This window comes from Odontesthes bonariensis, chromosome 19 (genome assembly GCF_027942865.1).
Source record: "Odontesthes bonariensis isolate fOdoBon6 chromosome 19, fOdoBon6.hap1, whole genome shotgun sequence".
In the NCBI taxonomy this organism is placed as follows: Eukaryota; Metazoa; Chordata; class Actinopteri; order Atheriniformes; family Atherinopsidae; genus Odontesthes; species Odontesthes bonariensis.
The window spans coordinates 17,276,613-17,297,007 of record NC_134524.1 but is presented as its reverse complement, the minus strand read 5'-3'; the positions used below and the strand labels follow the sequence as shown (position 1 = coordinate 17,297,007).

At 41.6% G+C, this 20,395-nt stretch overlaps 1 protein-coding gene across 5 annotated transcripts in view; it reads left to right on the top strand.

The window, feature by feature from the left end:
* nlgn2a (neuroligin 2a) overlaps positions 1-20,395 on the top strand; it is a 190,435-nt gene that overhangs the window by 42,372 nt on the left and 127,668 nt on the right. For 3 of the 5 annotated variants that reach the window (XM_075451577.1, XM_075451573.1, XM_075451574.1), the window contains one exon: positions 1,813-1,925. The exons of 1 other annotated variant lie outside the window; for it this stretch is intronic. The gene's annotated coding sequence lies outside the window, so the exon portion shown is untranslated. Of the gene's footprint in view, positions 1-1,812; positions 1,926-16,367; positions 16,433-20,395 lie in introns of those variants that run through there. One more of the 5 variants, XM_075451576.1, reaches the window with a different exon arrangement.

The window sequence follows — 20,395 nt, the reverse complement described above, 5'->3', positions numbered from 1 at the left end:
CAACCTGAGCGTGTGTGTATGTTGGCAAAACTCATTTGTAGTCTGCATGAGCAATGCCTCGAAAAAAAAAAACTTTTTCACATGTCTTCCTGTCTCCATCACAGAATCGCCCATACAGGCAGAAATAAGCACTGTAACTACAAATTGTCACATGGATGAAGAGGATGTATTGGATTCTAAGGCTGTTGAAAGCAAAGAGATTACTGTTGATGTTTCTAATTTGTCCCTTTCTGCTTCATCTCTTTGTGCATTCACTTGTCTCCTCATCTGGATACGTCAGTCAGTTTAGCTGCAGTTTGCCAATCTCTCTTTCCCAAAGCGTATATATACATATATATCTGTTAAAAGGGTGCCCGCTCCCACATACGTTCTTTTGTTCATTTAAATACCCAGGAGTTCAGACAAAAAAACCCAAACATAATAGGGTGCAATGTGGCGTGACGGCTTTTTGATCAGCTGGAAAAAGACGTAAGAGCAGAAACGTTGGAGGCATTACAACTCATTTTCTCCCGGCGCTCCCATGGAGTTCAACCAGCTGATTGCTTTGTTTAGATTCCGGTCCGTTAAATCGCAGCCTGGAAACGGAGAGCATGGTGCAAGGCTTTACCCACAGGTTTCATACTTCCTGCTGGGTCTTAAGTGGTTGGGATGTAAGCACCCGGCGACTGAACTGAATGCAAATCGACACAGCTGTCCTCTTTACGATCATAGTGGTTGTATTTTTCATGACGAATTCATGACAAAATGGGAGCAACAGTAGTTGAGTATTCAGATAATGCACAGTAGTTTTCCATTTTTGTGTTTCCTGGTTTCACACGGCTAAAGTCAAAAAGTGGAACTGCTCTGTTCGTCACTTTGATAGTAACTGATATCTCTCTCTCTCTTTTTTTCTTGAATGGACTGCAATGAATAGATGGTCCCAAGAAGATGTGACCTAGTTCACGAGTATATGAACGAATATTTCATTATATGGAGAATATTTTGTAAAGCGTACTGATCCTCATCCAGGTGATTTATTCTAACTTGCCTGAAAATGTAAATCACATGGTTCTGTGTGTACCTAAGTGTGCTGGTGTAAACGGGTAGCATGGGATTGGTTACTCAGTGGTTAGAAATATGTGACAGAGGTGAAATTAATATGTTTTCGGCATGTTATGAATCATAGTCATTTTCAGAAGTCTCTGCTTTTCCTCAGGTGTCCATAATATCCTTTTTCAGTGAGTTAATAACATTGATAGGTAGATCTATGTATTCTAACAACACTTGTGTGTTCATGTGTGGGCAAGATCTTTCTGTTAATGACAGTAGAGTTTGAGGTAGACGCTTTAGTCTTTTAGAAAAATGTCAAAACATTTATTGAAAAACAGGGTTGATTGCTGTGAAATATTTTGGAGATTTGTTGTGTTCCTGTGATAAATCTCAATGACTCCTCCAGCTTCTGTTCTGACCCCATCATCAAATAAAAATGATCACGCACTCATGAAAATAGCTGGACATCTGCTGCATGGCTTTGCTGAAATTGTAGTGCAAGCCGGTCTGTTTGCCAGCGATGCCCTAGTTTTATTAGCACTATGAGGTGGACATTTGTTGGCCCAACTATTATATTCATCATTACTTTGTTAAATGTGAACCTTTTGATTCAAATCAGGGCTCTCAAGTCCCACGCAATCCACAAGTATCTAGTCTGAAACAGAGTACACGATGCTGCCGTTCTCTCATGTTGACGATGCTTCGGTTGTAGAATCATGATTATACTGCGGGTTGACACATGGGCTCATCAAACCCTCCTTCTCTCTCCTGTTGCTTGTCCAGGACCAGGGTGTAGGGGCAGTGGTTAAAGGAGAGTTCAGCCGCCTCCTCCAGCCCCAGCTCTTCTGGGGTGTTTCCAAGCCCGCCCTCAGTGGCGCTGCCGCTGTGGTTTATAGGTGAGTTCACGTATATCGCATTTTATATTCGTATCAGTTTATTTTAAATTTATTTTCCTTTTGTATCTACATTTTTCTTATTTCCACATGTGTGCTTTCAGTACCTCATCTTTATATTTTCTAAAGAATGTTTTTTTGAGGAAATGAATAGATTAATTATAATTTTATAATTAGTTATATATAAAAAAAATAATAATAATCTTTTTTTTATTTTTTTTTATGTGACACTTCTATCATTCCAAACTACCCCACCCCCACAGTCACAATGTCAGACTTGCTTTGCTCTCTTCTTTTGCATCCATTTATCCTACATGTTAGCACGGAGAATAACTAAATATTGGCATTTTTGGCAGTTTAGCCTCCTGATGTGGAGTCTTCCCGTTCTTTAAGAGTATCCTTCCAGAAAAGACATTTACTGCTCTCTTGTTGGGGCTGTACTGTAGCATCCAACAGCGCCAACAGTCATTTAACAAAAGGCAGCAGCAGCAGCGATGCAGTAATTCTACCTTCTTCTTTTCTTTCTGTCATGAAAACCACATGCGACGTCAATTACTCTCCATGTCCCACCGTATGTTGGATTAGCAACCTGCTGTTCACCATCTATGTGGCGGTGCCAGCATGCTATGACTTAACGGTGTTGCCTGCAGTATGCTCCACTGTAGAGTTACGCATGTGGCAGCCGTCTTTTGTTCTCCACAAAATGGACCTGCCATTATAGAAATCAACAGCTCGATATAGAAGTATTCTTTTTATGAAAAACTCATAAGGCTTCTGTCCCCCGACCTGCCTGGAGCTGCCTCAAACTCCAGACACTTCGCAAACAAAAGGCTTAAGTTGATTAGTCTTGATAAGTCTGTATCTCAGCAGCTGTTGATGTTAGGAAGGCGAGATAACATGGTAAACGGGCAGCTTTGGGACGAGACGAACTAACTAATTTATGTCTCTGCTGAGCCAATCATAGACTCAAACATTGATTTTAGAAAAGTGAAAATGAGTGATCGGGGGCATCTATGGTTTTAAATGGTCTTTTCGAATATTCCGACATCACTTTTAACTTTTAAGAATCTATACGTTTCTCATTATTTTACCATCCCACCCCTGCCGCACAAGTTTGATCTGAGTGATTAAAAAGGATGAGAGAGATTTAGCGAACGAGGCAGGGAAAGAAATGGGGTGAGACACAGGAAGAATTGGGCATCGACAGCTCCCCAAACTGAGCTGACGTTCAAGACATCAGAGAAACTGCCGCACCGTGACAACCAAACAGATAAGACTCCAGCCAAGATATCAAACAGCATCAGCAATAAGCAGCTGCCACGAGCAAACACTTTTGGAGCCAACTAACCACCGCCAAACAGCTCTGGTCCACCTCGGGGTGTGTGTGTGTGTGTGTGTGTGTGTGTGCGTGTGTGTGTGTGTGTGTGTGTGCATGGACACAGAGTGGGCAAAATAATTGCAAAAGTCAAATGGTACACCGCTCATGTCCGGTACACGAGATCAAGATGTCTTCGACAGATTTAGCTTTAATATGTTCTCTTTGTGTAGTAAAAGGTGTAAAGGTGGCAGAGAAATGGAAAAACATAAACCATTGTCTTCCTTATCTTTTCATGATTACTGCCCCAAGGGGAGGAAGATTGGATGATTGGAATCCAAACCGAAGTCATGAAAGTTGAAAAAAAAAAAAAGAAATCACGATTCTAAATCTTTTATTTTCTCAAATTAAAATGACATTTGATAGATAAAATGTAACATTACAACATGTATTACATTACACTTTAGTGGACGCTTAAAAGAATGATCAACCAGCTGTTCAGTGAATGGCACAGTAAAATAGGACTAATTAAGAGCTCTTTTCATCATGCAGACGCTGCTTCCTAACATCATTTTCTACCTCGAATGTGCATGTTGTCACTCCCTTTGACTTTCACATTTGCTATCACGGCTTCCATTCTGTATTGTTGACTCTAACATGCATCAGTGACGCGCTATCATTTGGGCGATACACTCGGCAGCTTGTTCTAGATGGCAGGAATATTCTCACTCTTTGCTGAGGACAATATAGCACATTGCTGACGGCAGTAGATTCATCATTCTCTTCATAAAGCCGGATATGAATCATGCTCTCTGTACTGTCCCCCACCGAAGGAATTAGTTAAGAGTTGTGAGGCTGTCCCGTACCTCATCCATTTCCCCTCTCTCATCTATCTCTGTCTACCTCAGGTTGTTTTTTTGTAATCCTCAAATTTACTGCCATCAGCACAGAGCTGCGAAGAATATCTTGCTTTACAAACAAGACTAAGATTAAGCTGTAGAAAGAAGCAGACAGCAGAGCTCATTATGAGACAAAAATGAGACGATCAGCAAAATCGTGCACATAGCTCTTTTATGACTGGCCTAAACTTACAGGTGGAGCTTTGCAGCGAGTGCTCCGAGCGTTACAGATCTCACCAGAAACGATGCTTCACGCCGCACCGGAGTGGCACACAGAAATTTAGTTGAACCCTGAGGGGATGGATACATTTTCTGTGACTTTTTTTTTTTTTCGCTTCAGAGAGGATTACAGTTGCATGGCAACCAAAAGCACATCAGGTATAGGGCACAACATGTTCCAGCAAAACTTAAACTTGAACATCCATTTCAGCAAAGAAATGGCTGGCAAACGTTGGAATTTTTTCTCAATTTAGATTCTCGGTATCATAGTTTAATTCAGCATCCAAAGTGTGGCTGTTTTTTCCAGTCTTTCTCTCGAACTGCTGCACCATTGAAAGACCCACAGCGTGAAATGTAAATGGCCGTTACCGGTCTCTATGAAGGCCACTGCTTGACAGACAAAAGCTAAGAAATGTGTATTTACATTGTTAATTTGAAGTTGATATGAATGGCTCGGAAGCATTTTCAGCTCCCTTGTTGTCTCTCCGGCAACATGGCAGCGGTGGCGAATTGTTGAATTAGTTAACATTCCCACATATGTCTTTAAAGCAGTCACTGTCCTCTCGGGTAGTGCTAAATCCCGGATGCAGCCACGGCTCCCTTGTAAAATGTCTGAAGGAAACTTGTGCTTGTGAAACCAACATCCAATCCCATCCTTTACAGCGCAATGTTGTAAACATATTCTTTGTAGCTCCTAACAACTAGTCAGGGGAAGGTCCGGAGAGGCTGTCTTATGACACAGTATCAGTCTTGCTATAAACCTGCCATGTTTAGCCCGTGGACTGCTGGCTCCAATGTTTTTTGTCTTCCTTTTAGCAAAAGGGACCTTGAAATTCGAAGGGGTGCTCGAAACGAGCTGTACAGGCTTATTCAGTAGTCAAAATCCAGCGAGTCAGACTTGTGTGAGGACAATGAAATCAAAAAGTTATTTAGAGAGTCGCAGCACTGGTGGAAGGCCTTCTGTAGAGGGAATTTGGTCTACACGCTGTGGAGACATGTATAAAAAACATGCTCAGCTGTACTGTTAATGACATTAAATCCCTACCAGATGATACTCTTTCTGCGGAGCTAATACCACGGAAACCAGTCGGTGTTGTACTAGTGCAGCGCCAGACCTAATGTTGATTTCCCTACACGATTAAAGCTAGATGTAAGTGTTGTAAAGTGTTAATCAGTGCAATGCAGCCTCCTTTGGTTGGCTTGCTCTCTCTAAAGATGAACTTACTTGAACTAATTATCCAAAAAAACAATGGCATCGACAAGGTTCCGAATCTTTGGAATTAGTTACTGAAAAGTTCCTATTGTTTCATGTTAGGCTGTGCCACTGTTATGACAAATTTGGTGTAAAAAGGAATTTTCTGGAATATTTTACTACTATTGTTGAATGTAAAGCTTTAGGTACCAATGCAAGAAGTACAGCGCGCCTTTTAATGTGATGAGTGTATGGATTAAGAGGGAAATCTGGCTGAGAGGTGTGTGCTGCATCCAGATTTGATGTAGTCGTTCTGCAGTACAGCCCCAACCCTTCTTCTCATTTAATATCCTCTCAAAAGCATCAAAAGTCTACTTTTTCCAGCTGTTTCTTCTCACTTCTTTGCCTCCTCTGATCCTCTAAACTGTCTCTTTGAGGTCTTTGCTCACTTCTCCTTCATTTGCCCCTGCCCTCCATTCTCCCCTTCGTCCATAACACCTCCTCTCCCCCGCCTGCTCTTCGTCCTCTTGGATCATTCCCTCCTCTCTCTCTCTCTCTCTCTCTCTCTCTCCCTCCAGCACCTCCATCTTAGCTCGTCATTACCAAAGCAGGCCTTTTTTGCATGCCGCTGATGTCACAGGTGGGGTGTGTGTGTGTGTGTCTCAGTCTCAGAATGATATCACTCTCCTTCAGACCGTGTGAATGAGATGATCCACCTTCTCCCGGCCTGCCTGCCTGCCTGCCTGCCTGCCTGCCTCCATCCTCTCACCCCCCACCGCCTTGCCGCACACTTCCACTCGTATAAAGGAGTCAATTTGTCAGAGATGTCAGGGGTGCTAACGAACAGCCAGCCTCTTGCCATATGTCTTTGTATATGTGTGTGAGCACGTTCATACTGTTGCTGCAGCATGGTGTGAAAGAGTATTTGCCAAGTGTGCCAAAGAGATAACTACACAGGTAGTACTCAGCTGTTTCACAGGGAGCTATAGCGCTATATTTTCCTGTGTCGGGTTCGTGTTCAGCCTATAGTGGTTGATCATGTGTTAATTAATACATGGCAGCTCTGTGCTGTATACGGCTGCACTTGCCTGCATGTGTGAGTGAACGTGTGAGGGCTGCTCTTCATCTGGCGCTACCTGAGGAGTGCGATGACCAGTCTATTTGACAGGCGTTCCAGTCACAGCAGTTGCTCCGTCGCTGCAGTGTCTGGGTCACAGGAGTTAATTATTTCCAGTGCTCAATGCTGCGTACGCACCCACAGAAGCGTTCGCTTTGTCACAAATAGGCAAAGTGGACCTGCGCCTCGCTTTCAACGAGAGTCCAAAAGGCGCGCGTGGCGCAACTCTGTTGGGTCACATTCACTCATGGAGAGCTAGCACTAAAATGTATGGATTTCTACACTTCAATATGGATGACAGTGACTAATGTGAGGCAGGGTTCTTTCTAATTAAAGTCTAGTCATACATTAATTACCATGAGCCACAGTATTTAAGGTCTCAATTAAGTGCTAGATGATTTTACTTTAACCTTTATATATTCCGAATTTCTCATAATCAAGCACGTTGACACCTGTAAGAAGCAAACTATTTATTTTGATTGATATCACTTAGATAATGTTAGTGAATTTTTCGCTGCATATTATTTAAAACATCGATAGCATTCAATAGCATCACTTTCTATCCTGTGGTTATCACTTGTGTCCAGCCGCACTCCAAAGCTCAGCCTGTGTAATAATTTCTCTGAATATCATGCTAATCCCCGTTATCTCACTTCATTCTATACTCGTTAGTTCTTCCGCTTATGTCAAAGACGCATTGTTTCCCATGAGGAGAGGATGGAATGTGTTGCTATCTCATTTCAAATGTACCTAATGGTCGAAAACTTTGCCTAGAAATTAGCATGGAAGGAAAGCTGAGCAGCTGAGATAAAACTGCTGCACAAATGAACAGTTCTGGAGGAAGGTTTTTCATGTTCAAGTGAGGTTTGATTTTCACTGCATCTCTTTTGTCTCTCGGAACGCTGCATCCAAATCCTCATTTTCATTTAAAAGGCAGAGATTAGGGTGTTTTAGTCATACATTTCTGGGACCAGTCAGTGGTCGCTGCCGGACGTATTGGCCGACACTGATCACACGGTCTTTTTGAGGTCTTCTCATTATTATTCTTAACAAAATTGTGTTTGAAGTTTTAAAAAGTAACTTAAAAAAAGATCAGACTGAATACTTTTTTAATATATTCCAATCTTCCATCCAGAAGTCTCAAACTAAAGCAACCTTGGTTATTTAGAATAGCTTAGAGCTCTACAGATATAGCTTTCTTATTTCATATGAAATATCCACAAACATAAATATTTTGATTAAAGGTTATGAGGCACAACGTAGTTAGAACTATAAAATCCGCCTGTACTGAAACGAGGGATGAAAAAAAAAGATTTTCTTTTCAACTTTTCTGTTTAATTCACTGATTAAAACTGAACTCTGGTGATAAATGTTATTCATCCTCTGCTCTTTAAATCAGAACATTTTATAGGAAAAATTCATCTGTCATCATAACCTCAAGCATCCTCCCCACTGTCACCCGAAATAGACTCATAGTGTTTACATTTTGGCTGTCTGGGGTACAAGTCTTCCAACTGAAACTATCTTATGAGTGATTGGTTCAACTCATAACGGCATCCTGTAAAGTATTGCCTCTACTAGCAGCAGAAGGGGAAATGCATCTCATATGAGTGTTTCTCCATCAGAGCAGAAGTCATTCTCAAGTGTTTTGTTTAGGAAGCTGCAAAGTCCTCAGAAGGGAGGAGGGATGGAGCGCCTAAGCGATGTGCTGTCAAATGTGGCCCCTTTTCTGACTTGAGATCATGATCAACACACATTCCGACCATAGCAGGACAAGACTTGATATCTTTTTGTCAATGCCATGTTGGATTCGGGTGATAAAATTACTTTGTGAAGGTCGGAACAGATCCGACTTACGTCTGAAGTACATAGTTTGTCCCCATGGTGGAATCATTTTGCTGATTGCTGCAGTGACACAATAAAGACAATATGTTACGTCAAAATGTCAATTTCCGGTTGGCCTTACTAAATAATATCACTCGGTTAGGGTAAGAAGAAACAATCATTGTCCCACTCGAGTTGTCCTACAAGGTGAGAAGGTAAGGTGAAAGTTTCTTTTTGAATTGTTTCACTCAACAGTTTTAATTTGCCTTGAAATGACATGATGATGGAGTTGCTCTCCTCTCCTCCTCTGCTCTGCTTTACTCTGGTTTCCTCTTCTCTCACTGTAAAAGGATCTTATTGTCTGTTCTGATCAGCCTTTCTTGAGACCACTGATCAAATAATCTACAACAGAAGACTGATTGGAGCCCCCCTAATAAGAGTAGAATTTTTAAAAAGCACGCACTGGATTTATGTGAATGCTAATGGAAGTAGGCTGTAGAGCTCAAATACATTGAAACCAGCATATCTCAAATGTCAGTTTTTGCATCTCTTAGTTTTCTACGCATCAGGTTGATAGACAAGTCTTTTTGCCTTTAAATATCATGACTTTAAAAGTCACCTTTATGACATCTGGCTTTGTTTCTACGTTTAAACTGCACCGTAAGCCCTTTAAATGCAGATAAATGGAACTACACTGTTTACACTCAGTGGTTCTGGCACTTTCTCAATGGTATTATCCCAAAAGTTCAAAATGAGACCAACCTGGCGTCTTCTCGTACTAACGGTACAACAGCTGGGTCTCAGCTAAAAGGGATGCGGATGGGGGGTCCCACGGCTACAAAGAGAATTCATACAGCTTTGAGAAAAAGCTCCTAATTTGGAAAAACAAATGAACACCCTTGTGACTCTGAGCACATCAGGCGAGTGAAATGCAAATGAGTGCTTCATGAGTGCCTTCGAGCAACTTGCCAGGTGCTGGTGAGCGCAGCCCGACCCGGGGGGGGGTGGGTGTAAGGGAGATCTCTCAAAGCGAGGTGGGGAACGACGAGGAGCAGCGGATCGGAGTTTTAAATGTGGTGTGATCAGCACTGAATATTTTGGCAGTTGCCTCAGTTTGACATAAGGTGTGAAAGCTACATTTATAAGAGGTGCTAAAGTAACCAGTTTTTAGTAATATTTTCCCTGTATCTGATGTAAGTGCCTGCAGATCACATGCAAGACATTCCTGTGAGGGAAATTGGTGCAATTGCTCATATTTTATTTGCATAGATGGTTGGAAACATCTTAAACCCAGTGAACAACCTCTTTACGTGCAAAGCAGAGGTCAACGATGTGGATGACATACCACTGAAAAGAGAGCGGATGCTATTGGGTTTGATTCTGTCACGGAAAATGTTGCTTTCGCTTAGTAATGTGTCATTTTGTCCTTGTTCTTACATGGAAAATCTGTTCACTCTTGTGTGGCATCATCTCTGGAAAATCTGTATGAAAATAGTAGCTCAACTTTTGACACTCGGCACCAACAGAAATAGGCGGCCCCAGCAGCTGATTGCCAGAACACGACAAGCAGACAAATACCGCCTATAAAACAATGCAGAAAAGATACAGCTTAGTTTTTACAGGTTTGCAGATTACACATTGTTACATTACCGATACGCCTGTGTGCCGATGGCACATAATTAAGATGGTTAAAAGACTATATAGAAGCTATTCAACCTATATTTGGAAATGACATCTGTTGCTCATGGATAATTAAGGCATTGTATGTGCACATTTAGTTTTCTGTGTGTTGTCACACATCTCGGGTTAGCATCTGTTTAAGAGCAAATTTAGCTAACACTGTATCATACTTTTCATTGTGGACTTGTTTTCTATACCCTTGCCCCTGTGTACATGTCATTTATTCGTACACCTGTTTGCCCAGCATGTGTGTAAAGCGAGGGTCCTGTTTTCTATTCTGAAGCAATGCAGCTACAGTCAAATAAAGCAGATGACTGCAGACATGTCTCCAGTCCAGTAAACACCGGTGGCTCGTGGCTGATACTGCAGAATTGTTGTGAATCAGCCACTCTGTCAGCGTGTACCGAGCCCCTCTTCCTTCCCTCTCCTAACAGTCCATGTCGCCCGGTTCCCATGCCAACAGCCATACACACAAAGCTGTTAGCTGTTGCAGCTTGTAAGCAGGTGCAAGTGTGGTCAGGCAGCACCCACAGAGCTCAGAGTCTGTAGTCAGATGCCAGATCAACCGCTAGTTTTTTTGCATTCTACCTGATGGTGCCCAGCTGTAATTATCATTGGCTGCTGTACTTAATTACTGAGCCTCAGAGCAGTGGGCAGCCATAATCCCTGGATCACTCCCGACTTCACTGGTGTCATTTGGTGTTTCGAAGTGTGCCTCTGTGGCTGCTGTGGCTGCTGTGGCTGAGAATGGATGTCTCTACTTTGACAGGCTTCAAAGTAGAGTAGTTGTGGTTTTGAGCCAAGAAATTGCATCTGAGCACTTTTTGGCACACGTTTGAATCGCATATAGTCCAAGGTGAGAATTGGTCATTTATCTTAGATTTCACATCGAATTATTTTGCTCTTAAATTAAGTTGTCAATTTAAATTGAAGAACTGAATTAAACTTTATAGTCAGTGGTTGTGCCTATGGTTGGCCCGAAGAAGCAATTATTCTTGTCGGGAGCTATAAAGATTATGGGTTTATGAGCTGGGGATTTGTCCTCTCCTTGTGGTCAAAGGGCTGTTTCTTCCTGCCCACACACTGAAAGGGACTCGCAGTACACACACAGGCGCCAAGATTTAGGAGAAAAGTAGATGAGCATTGAGTGTGGAGTTTATCTCAGTGAAAATTGCACTCGGGGGAGAGTGAAAAGAGGGAGCAAGGCTTAAAGAGAAACCAAAACAGAAGAATCTAGCTAAAATGACGGCAAGAAAAAACGAAGAATAAGACACAGGAGGACAGCTTTTGGAGGAAACCGGAGTGGGGGTTGAGCCTTGCTGCCTTCAGTTGCTGCATTCAGATTTGCATCATCTTTTAGATAGGAGTGTATGGTACCCCCACCCCCCCACCTCCACCCCAATCAGCCAACTAATTCAAATTATGGCACGGGTTCCATGAGGGGATCAAACAAGCTGCACTGTCTTATACATTTTTTATGATGCTGTACTGAAGAAGTACGGTGAAAGAGTGAAAGCCAACAAAACTGAGAGGCTGGGAGATGAAAGAAGACAAAAAAAAAAAACCAGGATAACCTACTTTCTTTTTCCTTTTTCCTTTTTTTCTTTTCCTGCACTGTGTCTTTGGATACATGTAGAGGCTTAACAAGCTGCCAAGAAATACGCGTACAGACACGCAAATTATCTGGATATATTTTGCTGGGGTTTTTTTGTGCACAGCAGTACTGGCGCATTGTCCAAACAAGACAAACTGGGGATATATGTATCAGTACATGCATCACCCTCATCTCTGACTTTCTGCAACAACATGCCACCAAGAGCTCCTCCAACACCAAGTGAAACAAGATTCTCAGGCTTCCATATCCTCATGTCTCACTCTTCAGTCGGTCCTCAGCTGCTGGAGCCGCCTCTTTCTGTTGGCACCTCATTATTTTCTCAGGCGCCGAGGGGCAAAGGCTCCCGATTCCTTAGATGCGGAGATGGAGAGAAAAGAGAGTGACTTATAGAGAGAGGGATGCGGTGGCAGCATTTGGTATCCCACTGCGCTGTGCCACACTGCCGAGACGCCTCAAACATGCCACTCACTCTCACACAGATTGAAGTACAGTCCCGGGAAGGGCGGAGGGATGAAGAAGAGAGGAAGGGAGGGGAACAGATTACAGGATTTCTACTGCAGCAGAGATGCTCAGAGAGGTAGAACGTGTCACAAGAGAGCAAGAGCAGAGGAAAGTGTGCAAGACAGAAGTGGGAAGTGAGCCTGCAGAGGAGTGAAACTTTTGTAGGCTGCCAACAGACCTCATTCAGTCATTCATCGCTGCAGGTGTGCGCAAATAAATGAAAAAGATTTTTTTTTTTTAAACCAACATACAATTAGGCAAATAATTAGTCTCTTGTTTTGCTACAGCCTTCCCCCCAATATGTTCAATGTGTGTCTTTGTGACCATTAGCTCGAGTAGCTTTGGTTAGATGATCTAACTTAGATCATCAAGAGAATGTTTTCTGTCTTTTTATGTTGTGATCTGACTGGTTTCGCCCAAAGCAGGACTGAGTTTGACGTAAACAACACCGAGCAGAAGAGCACCACAAGCACAAGAGGTAAAACATGGACAGAAGGGATGAAGTTACACATAAAAGCAACAGATATGTGCGTTCCGTTGCTGTTTTTGATTTCGAAGATTTGATTACAAAAAAGGTGAATGGAAATGGGGGAAATTGGGGGGGGGGGCTTCTTCTCGTTTGCTTTGTTTTTTTTTTTGTTTTGAATTAGACTTGACGTTGTGTCTGAGCTGGCAAAGAACGAAATGAAGTGACTCACCAGCTATTTCTGCTCTGAGCTGGCAAACAATAAACTCAAGTGACTGAGTTTATTGCAACAGAGCCCCTCACCCACCACCCTACTAAGACCAGACTGATTCATTGATTTATTTTTAAGTATAAGTCTGAATTATGTAAAAAAAGAGTCAGCCCAAAGGCAGCATGAAAACCTGCCCCATCCAACAATATAAGGTCAGGCAACATAATTGATGGTTGCAAAGTAGACATTAGAAATCCTCTTGTTTGCCTACTTTTGCTTAAAACCAGCATTTTATTTAATCTGACACTGTAATGGCAAACTGCTGTAGAGTGTAATAACAGCGACGGCATGCGGGATACGGTTAGAGTAAAATGATTCAGTCTAAAGACAACATGTTATCAGCTTTATTAGCTGCCAAGATGTGTGCGTCAATGATTTTCACATAAAAGAAAAAACCCAAATTACTCACAATCAGTTGTTAGAAAATATTAATATTGAACTGTACACAGACATTGAGGAGCACACTGTGCTGCCCAGGAATCGGCATCATCATGAGATCCTGTGGAAGAAAAGGGTTTACTCGATAATATTGTGCTGATCATGGGCAGCATATTTATGAGCTATTCTGCCTCCTCCAGCTCTCCTCCACTTGTAAAACAAACACTGCTCTTCTAGATGTGTTCAGTTATAGATTAAAGAACTTGATGCATATTCATTGTTCTTGTTTATAGCCAAAGGGGGATCTGGGGAAGAGAGGTAGATGTGTTTAGATGCTGCAGCCTGTTATAATTATTACTGATTATAATCGGAGGATTATTCTCCCGGTGCCCTTTCTTTTGATATTTCATCCCCTACTCCGTTCTTGACTTTAGAAGGACGCCTCGCAAACTTCCACACTGCGACGACGTGAAGCCAGTGAAGCCAAAGGTAGACGGGGCGCAGAGAGACGGGTCCGGAGTTAACTGGTGGTTGTAAATGTGCCCTCTTGTTTTTGAAGCACAATCATACACATCAGCTGCTCGAGTGTCTCACTGGCCATCTGTCAGGGACAACTAGATCGGGATGGCAGCTCTCCAAACCCTCCCTCTTCCTGTCTGTCTCACACCCTCGGTGGCATCGGTCTTTGTGTGTAACACTCTCATTCAAGCCTCAACGCTGGTCATTACCAGTCAAGTGAGTGAGGTCATTTTTCAGTGTAATGTCCTCATGCAACCTCTGGCATCCAACTTTTATACCTCCCTCAGTGTCTCATTTAGAATCTGTGCTAAAAATGATCTACAGTACAGCGATTTAATAAAGACACTGCATCTCCAGCCATTGGCCACTTACTATGTTTAAACAAAGGAGCACACAGTTTCCTCCAGTTGTATCCACTTAATCAGCGTCAAAGCTGCTACAATTATCTTCCCTCTCATTATCACTCTTTATGTATGTCTCATTTCTCTTTCTTCAATATTGTGACTGTTTCAACTAAAACATTCCATCCACGATCCCTTGTATTTATAGCCGCACCATTCCTTAAAATGGAAATAATTTGTTCCCCATTTTATACACGCCTCCCTCAGTTCAATCAGAGACGTGACATAAATGTCATGTTTTTAGAAGCGAGATGAGCTCCACCTAAAGTTAGACTTTCAAGGCCTCTGTAGATTTGAGCAGACTTCTCATTTAGATTTCAAATGCCATAATTTGCCTTTGGGATAAATACATTATCTTTTCATTTCATTTAACTCCCGAGTTTTTCCAGATGAATTCGTAACAATAATTGCAAGCTCTTAGCCAACCTTTTAATATTTCTAGCAGCATACTCCTTGGCAAATAAAATGCTCTTAACTCTACAATATTGCAACAACCAGACATAAAAAATAGCTTCTTGCAGAGTAGAAGCAGTTATCTTAAGCCTCATACAATTATTCTTTGACATAATATATTTCATTGATGTCGGATTTATGCCAACAATGAACAGTTTGTGGTTTTTTTTTTTGCATTCCTCTACTGAAATGTGCCTCCTTTCTAAACCACCAAAATACATTTTTAGTGTGGGTTGAGCATTGATTGCTAAAAATAATATTTGCGTAATTACACTACAAATTCAGATTAAACTTTCTAATTAGTCTTTTTTTTTTTGACATCTTATTATAAGTTTTGCACTAGAGCAGCGATCGCTCCTCAATTGGAAAATTGCTGATTTATTTCAGTTTATGCCACTCGTTTTTCCTCCCTAATCCTTTAAATCGGTATTAAGGGGAAGCGTGTACCTGTCCCAGGTTGCAGTCCCCCTGTCTGACGAACCAAATGCTCCTCTGCTTGTCAAGAAAAGCAGCTGTATCCCGCTGCTTTTATTCACTCGGGCCTCTTTTGTCTTTTTGCGCCCTTCATTCTGCTACTGTCAGTGTCCCTTCAGCGATATTCACTTACTCAGTTAGACCCCATTCACCCCGTCTTACAGACACAGAGTACAGGTTTCCGTATCTGTGCCTCGTGTTGCCTTCGGCTAAATCCTCCTCATTGGTGCACTGGTGTGTCCTACTCTCCCAGTTTAAAAAGTGACCCTCCAATTATCTTTGCAGTAGGTCTTGGTCTGGATCTGGGTTGCATTACTGGCAGTTGGTGCACCCTTGCCCAGAGTTCTGACCTGGTCACACTGCAGAGTGGCACGGCTAAACTGATTTGCACAAATGACTGAATAGTGGCTCGGACGAGTATGATGCGGCTTGTTGTTGGAGCTGTGCTGTGTGATTAGATATATTTACACATGCAGCGCAGTCCTGAAATTTTCCGGAGTTGTTTTTGAAGTGGCAGAATGTGACATGAAAGGCTTCTGCAGAATTCTTTCCACACTTGTGGCAGAATGCCCTGCTTTATAAGAGTCCCAGATAAGCACACCCCCTGTATTCCTCAGCACATCTTGCCCTTATAAATGTACAGCAGCTGCAAGAAAGAAGGCCAGGCCTGAGTTTCCCCATATTCCCCTGAAAATCTCCTGGATTCAAGTGTCAAAGACGATTCATGAGAGACAATGGGTCTCTTAGGCTTCATCCTCCCTTTTTGTTTGGTTGATAATCCCGGTTGCACCTGTACAAACTCAAAATAAGTAGACGTAAAAAAGCCTTTGTAGCTGCACCCATGTAAATACAATGGTGCATTGTACATGCACCATTGTATATGTAGCATTGTACATGCACCATACACTGTAGAATGGTGCATGTACTTGGGATTTCTTTTGAGTTTCACCGAGGATCCTGAGTTGATTCTTTCTGAATACAAATACATTTCTGCTGCTCGACAGTTTGTGCTTGTCTCGGTTGTTGTTGACTGAGTTTTCCCCTTCAATATGCTCCATATGTATTTTCGATAGGAGACAGTTCTGGACTGCAGGCAGGTCAGTCAAGCACACACATCATGATGAGCGTCGCATCATTGACTCGCTCTCTACGAAGACGCGCTGTTGGAAAATCAGGCAGAATAAAGGTTTGACATCGTCCTGCTGAAATAACTTTTGACTTGACAGGAATAGATGTCGTCTTGATAGTAGCATACGGGAGGTATGTCGCTCCAAAATTCCAATATACACGTCTACATCAGTGGTAGCTTCACACATATGCAAGTCATCCATGCCATAGACACGAATGAACAACTTTGGAACATTTTTTTGCAGTTTTGCAAAGAGAAATAGATATTTTTTGAGATTATCAATAATTCGTTTGGCACAAAGTGGTGAGCTATGACCCATCCTTGCTTGGAAAGACTAATTCTTTGGCAGAGGCTCCTTTTCTACACGATGACATCTCATTAATTAATCTGCTGAGCGTAGATTCCCTCAGGGTGCTGTAACTTTTATATTCTATAACCTTTTGCTTCTTTCTTTATCGCTCTCCAAGGTTTTTTTTTTTGGTGAAGTTGGTTCGTGACAATCGTGACTATTTGTTCCATTTCAGAAAAAGGCTTTTCTGGAATTAAAAAAAAAAAAAGGTTTCTTCTTCTACCTCATTAGAGAATTAATGGCTGCACTCACATAAGTGTAGGGAAAACGGTGCTATTAATCGAGGGACGGAAGCTTGTAATCATTAGAACCTTCACTGCATTACAGTGCATCTAAAAATAAGTCGCTGATCAAAACAACTTTATCGTAAATGTATTCATGAAAACATGCTCACATCAGACATTTCAGGTTAAGTGTGCTGGAGATTACAATGTTTGATGGTGTCCTACTTGAAATGCAGCGTCCTTTGCTGTCATCTAAAACTAAAAAAGTTTCCGATCAAATACACAAGCCCCCTGTAAATAAATCTATTTTATACCAATTTAATTGGCACTCTAAAACACTCTTAAACATTTTTAAACTCTGCTCATATTTCCCCATACTGTAGGATAACCTACGTTACTCTGATCCAAGGTCAAAACCACTTAGGAGATTGTAAAATATTTATGATATATGGAACATGTTTAATAGCGGTACTCTCAGCCAACTGCTATATGCATCCCATCCTTTCACGTTTGGCTGAGCTGTGGCGGCGTCCTCCAGCCCACAGAGGAGCTCTTCCCCTCAGGGATGGACCACGCTCTCCTCTGCCTCTCCTGGATGCTCCCACTGGAGGATACGCAGGGGGGTGGAGTGGCTCAGGAGCTTGTCCTTAAGCACTGGGAAGAGGGAGATTTATGGCTGGTGATTTATTAAGGAGACAGAGGGAGAGGGAGCAGGAAGTAATCAGAGCAAAACGGCAGGCCAGTGAGTCTGTGCCAGTTCACATGTTAGAAAAACACCAGGAAAATTAAGAGAGAATGAGGCTCTCTCGTCAAAGCTGGATATACTCATCCTCTCTGGGTGAGAGGAACACGTCCAAAGTGTTTTGCCAGACGAGCCAGACTAAGTGATGGGGCTGTGTATAGCTTGTGAGTGTGTTTGTGTGGTGCGGCTACAAGGTTGTGCTGTCAGCCTGTGATTAATCTACCGCTGTGTGTCTAATTACCACCCATGCCCCTCTGTATTCCTCAGCTGCACCGCAGACGCGCTGACCCACACCGGAAACTCAGTGCTCCAGATGCAAATTAAAGCCCTGTAAATATTTGCTTTTTTAACTCTTACAGACACATTGTTTCCAATTTTGCGCTTCAGTGGTCCACAGCCTCAACATCCCCTCTTTCACATAGATACACGCTTTACCTCATGCTGCACCTTCGCTACCCACCAGTGATGCATGTGTGTGTATAGTGCATTTCCGTGCTGTCAACAAGTGAACTGACAGCTTTTACACCCTCCTCCTCCGCTGTTTAAGCCTCTTCCTTAGCATCCTCCCATTTTGTCTGCGCTGCAGCCGGCTTTTTATCAGCCTATTGTCTTCTGCTGTCAAACCAGCGTAGTCTCAACAGAATGAGACGGGTGACAGGTTTGTGAGGGAAAAACTATCCTGGCATTCATGGCTAGCTAAATAAATAGGACTGTCATGATTATGAAATTCCACATGTAACAAATAATTACTATCAACTGTTTCATTGTCTCTGACAGGTTTTATACCACTACTACGCCGTGAGCCTAAATTATAAGTCGGCTGACAGTATGATAATTATTATCTAATTCACATAGCTTTTATAAAGAATATCCGCCAGTTATTATCCATTTCCATAGCGGAGGACAGGTCTAAAACAAGCTGACGTCATTAGCAGGAACTCCATCAATTAGTCAGTCAACTGCATTAAGTGGTGGAAAATAATGTGGAAATAAGACACTCAGTTCAGTTTTACCCAGCTGAGTTCATCCAGGTGAATGAATGTTACTGTGACGATGTAACGAGGATCCTGACTATCTCATAAAACTGTGACAAGATGACCAATGGATATGGTATGATATCAGAAATTCACAAACTCTGAACATTATGGGAATGTTCTGTAGTCGGAATATTTTGTGACTTTGAATTTTTTCAGGTTCAACAAAAGGTGTTTAGGTGTAAAAGCAGTGAAGTGATCTTTTGTGAGACACTGATATAAAGAAGCAGGTATTGTTTAGCATTTATTGTATAAGTTTTGATAAACAAAATTTAGCAATGAAATAAATCTCATATTACGCTTAAGATTAAGAGTTTTGTCCCTTGAATTGCTGAAAGTAATTGGGTGAATAATGGCATCAATCTACCTGTAGTTAGGTTTGTGATAGTTCTGTAAAAAGCCTTTTTACATGTAACTTTACATAATGGAGAGATCTAGATACCAAGTAGTCGAGTAAAATTTGGACCCGCAAGGCATATTACTGAACATGCAGTTTGCTACACACCTTTTTCCACAAAGCTCCACTGACGAGGAACAGATTCATGATTTAGAACCCAAGCTTCGTATTTCAGAGGACACTTTTTTTTTGTTGACAATAAATCTCTTAGAAGTAACAGAATATCGTTCTATGTCATTAGCGCCTTATTTTTTTTTAAATTCAGACTTTTGGTCTTTTATTTAATGTTTTAATGTAAATTTGGAAGATTCCAGAATTACAGTTCGGTAACTAGGAATGTTTTTGGTCATGAAATCTGTATTTTGGCAGTTTACAATGAACTGCACAATTAGAAAATACACGGTGACACAAATGCCCTCAATTCTATACAAAAGATATGCAAACTGAGATGCAAATCTTTGTAAAATGATGCAACCAATACTTTGCTTGTACAGTTAATTATATTACAGATAATTATAGATGATTATATTTCACTTTTACAAAATAATTAAAACATGTTCTCTCTAAATGTAAGATGATTCAATTTGGAGAGATAAATTTGAGCATCTTATACTGAATGATGTATTTGATTTATTATTAGCTGAAAAACAATGGGCTGCTCTTAACATTCTGCCATCTTTTTTTCATTCAACCTTTCTTTGAACAGGATGTCCCTTGAGATTAAAATGTTTGTATATCGAGTTAGACCTGGCCGACAAAAGCACAAAACTCAGGTCACAAAATGACAAAACTGAGCGTCACAGAAGCAGGAAACACAGGCAAAAAAAAGCAGAGACAAACAAGGGATGACGGAAACATATTCCAGCGAAGGAAAAGCAGTTTTGAACTCTTCCCCCAGAGACAAAGTCATTATACTGTAGTTTGTTCTGAGGGTTATTTCATGTGCAGGGCAGGAAAGAAAGAACTTCTACCAAGTTCTGAGCAAACCCTGAGTACCCTGCAAAGCAGCCATCGGGCAGAGTGAAAACCCTAACAGTTGTTTGTAACTGATATGAGATTATATAGATTAGGCTTGTGGCTTTGTACATAAAAAGATGCCAATGCTTTTTCTTCTGTAGCTTAATGAAATTCATGAAACCAAGATCATAAGGTACACACTGATGTGCGCCGGACAAAGAATTGGACATAAAATGCAGAAAACTATGATACACAGCCTTTGTAGCAAAGGGAATTGGAAGAGGCACACATGGTGTAATATCCCAGGAGTCTAAAAT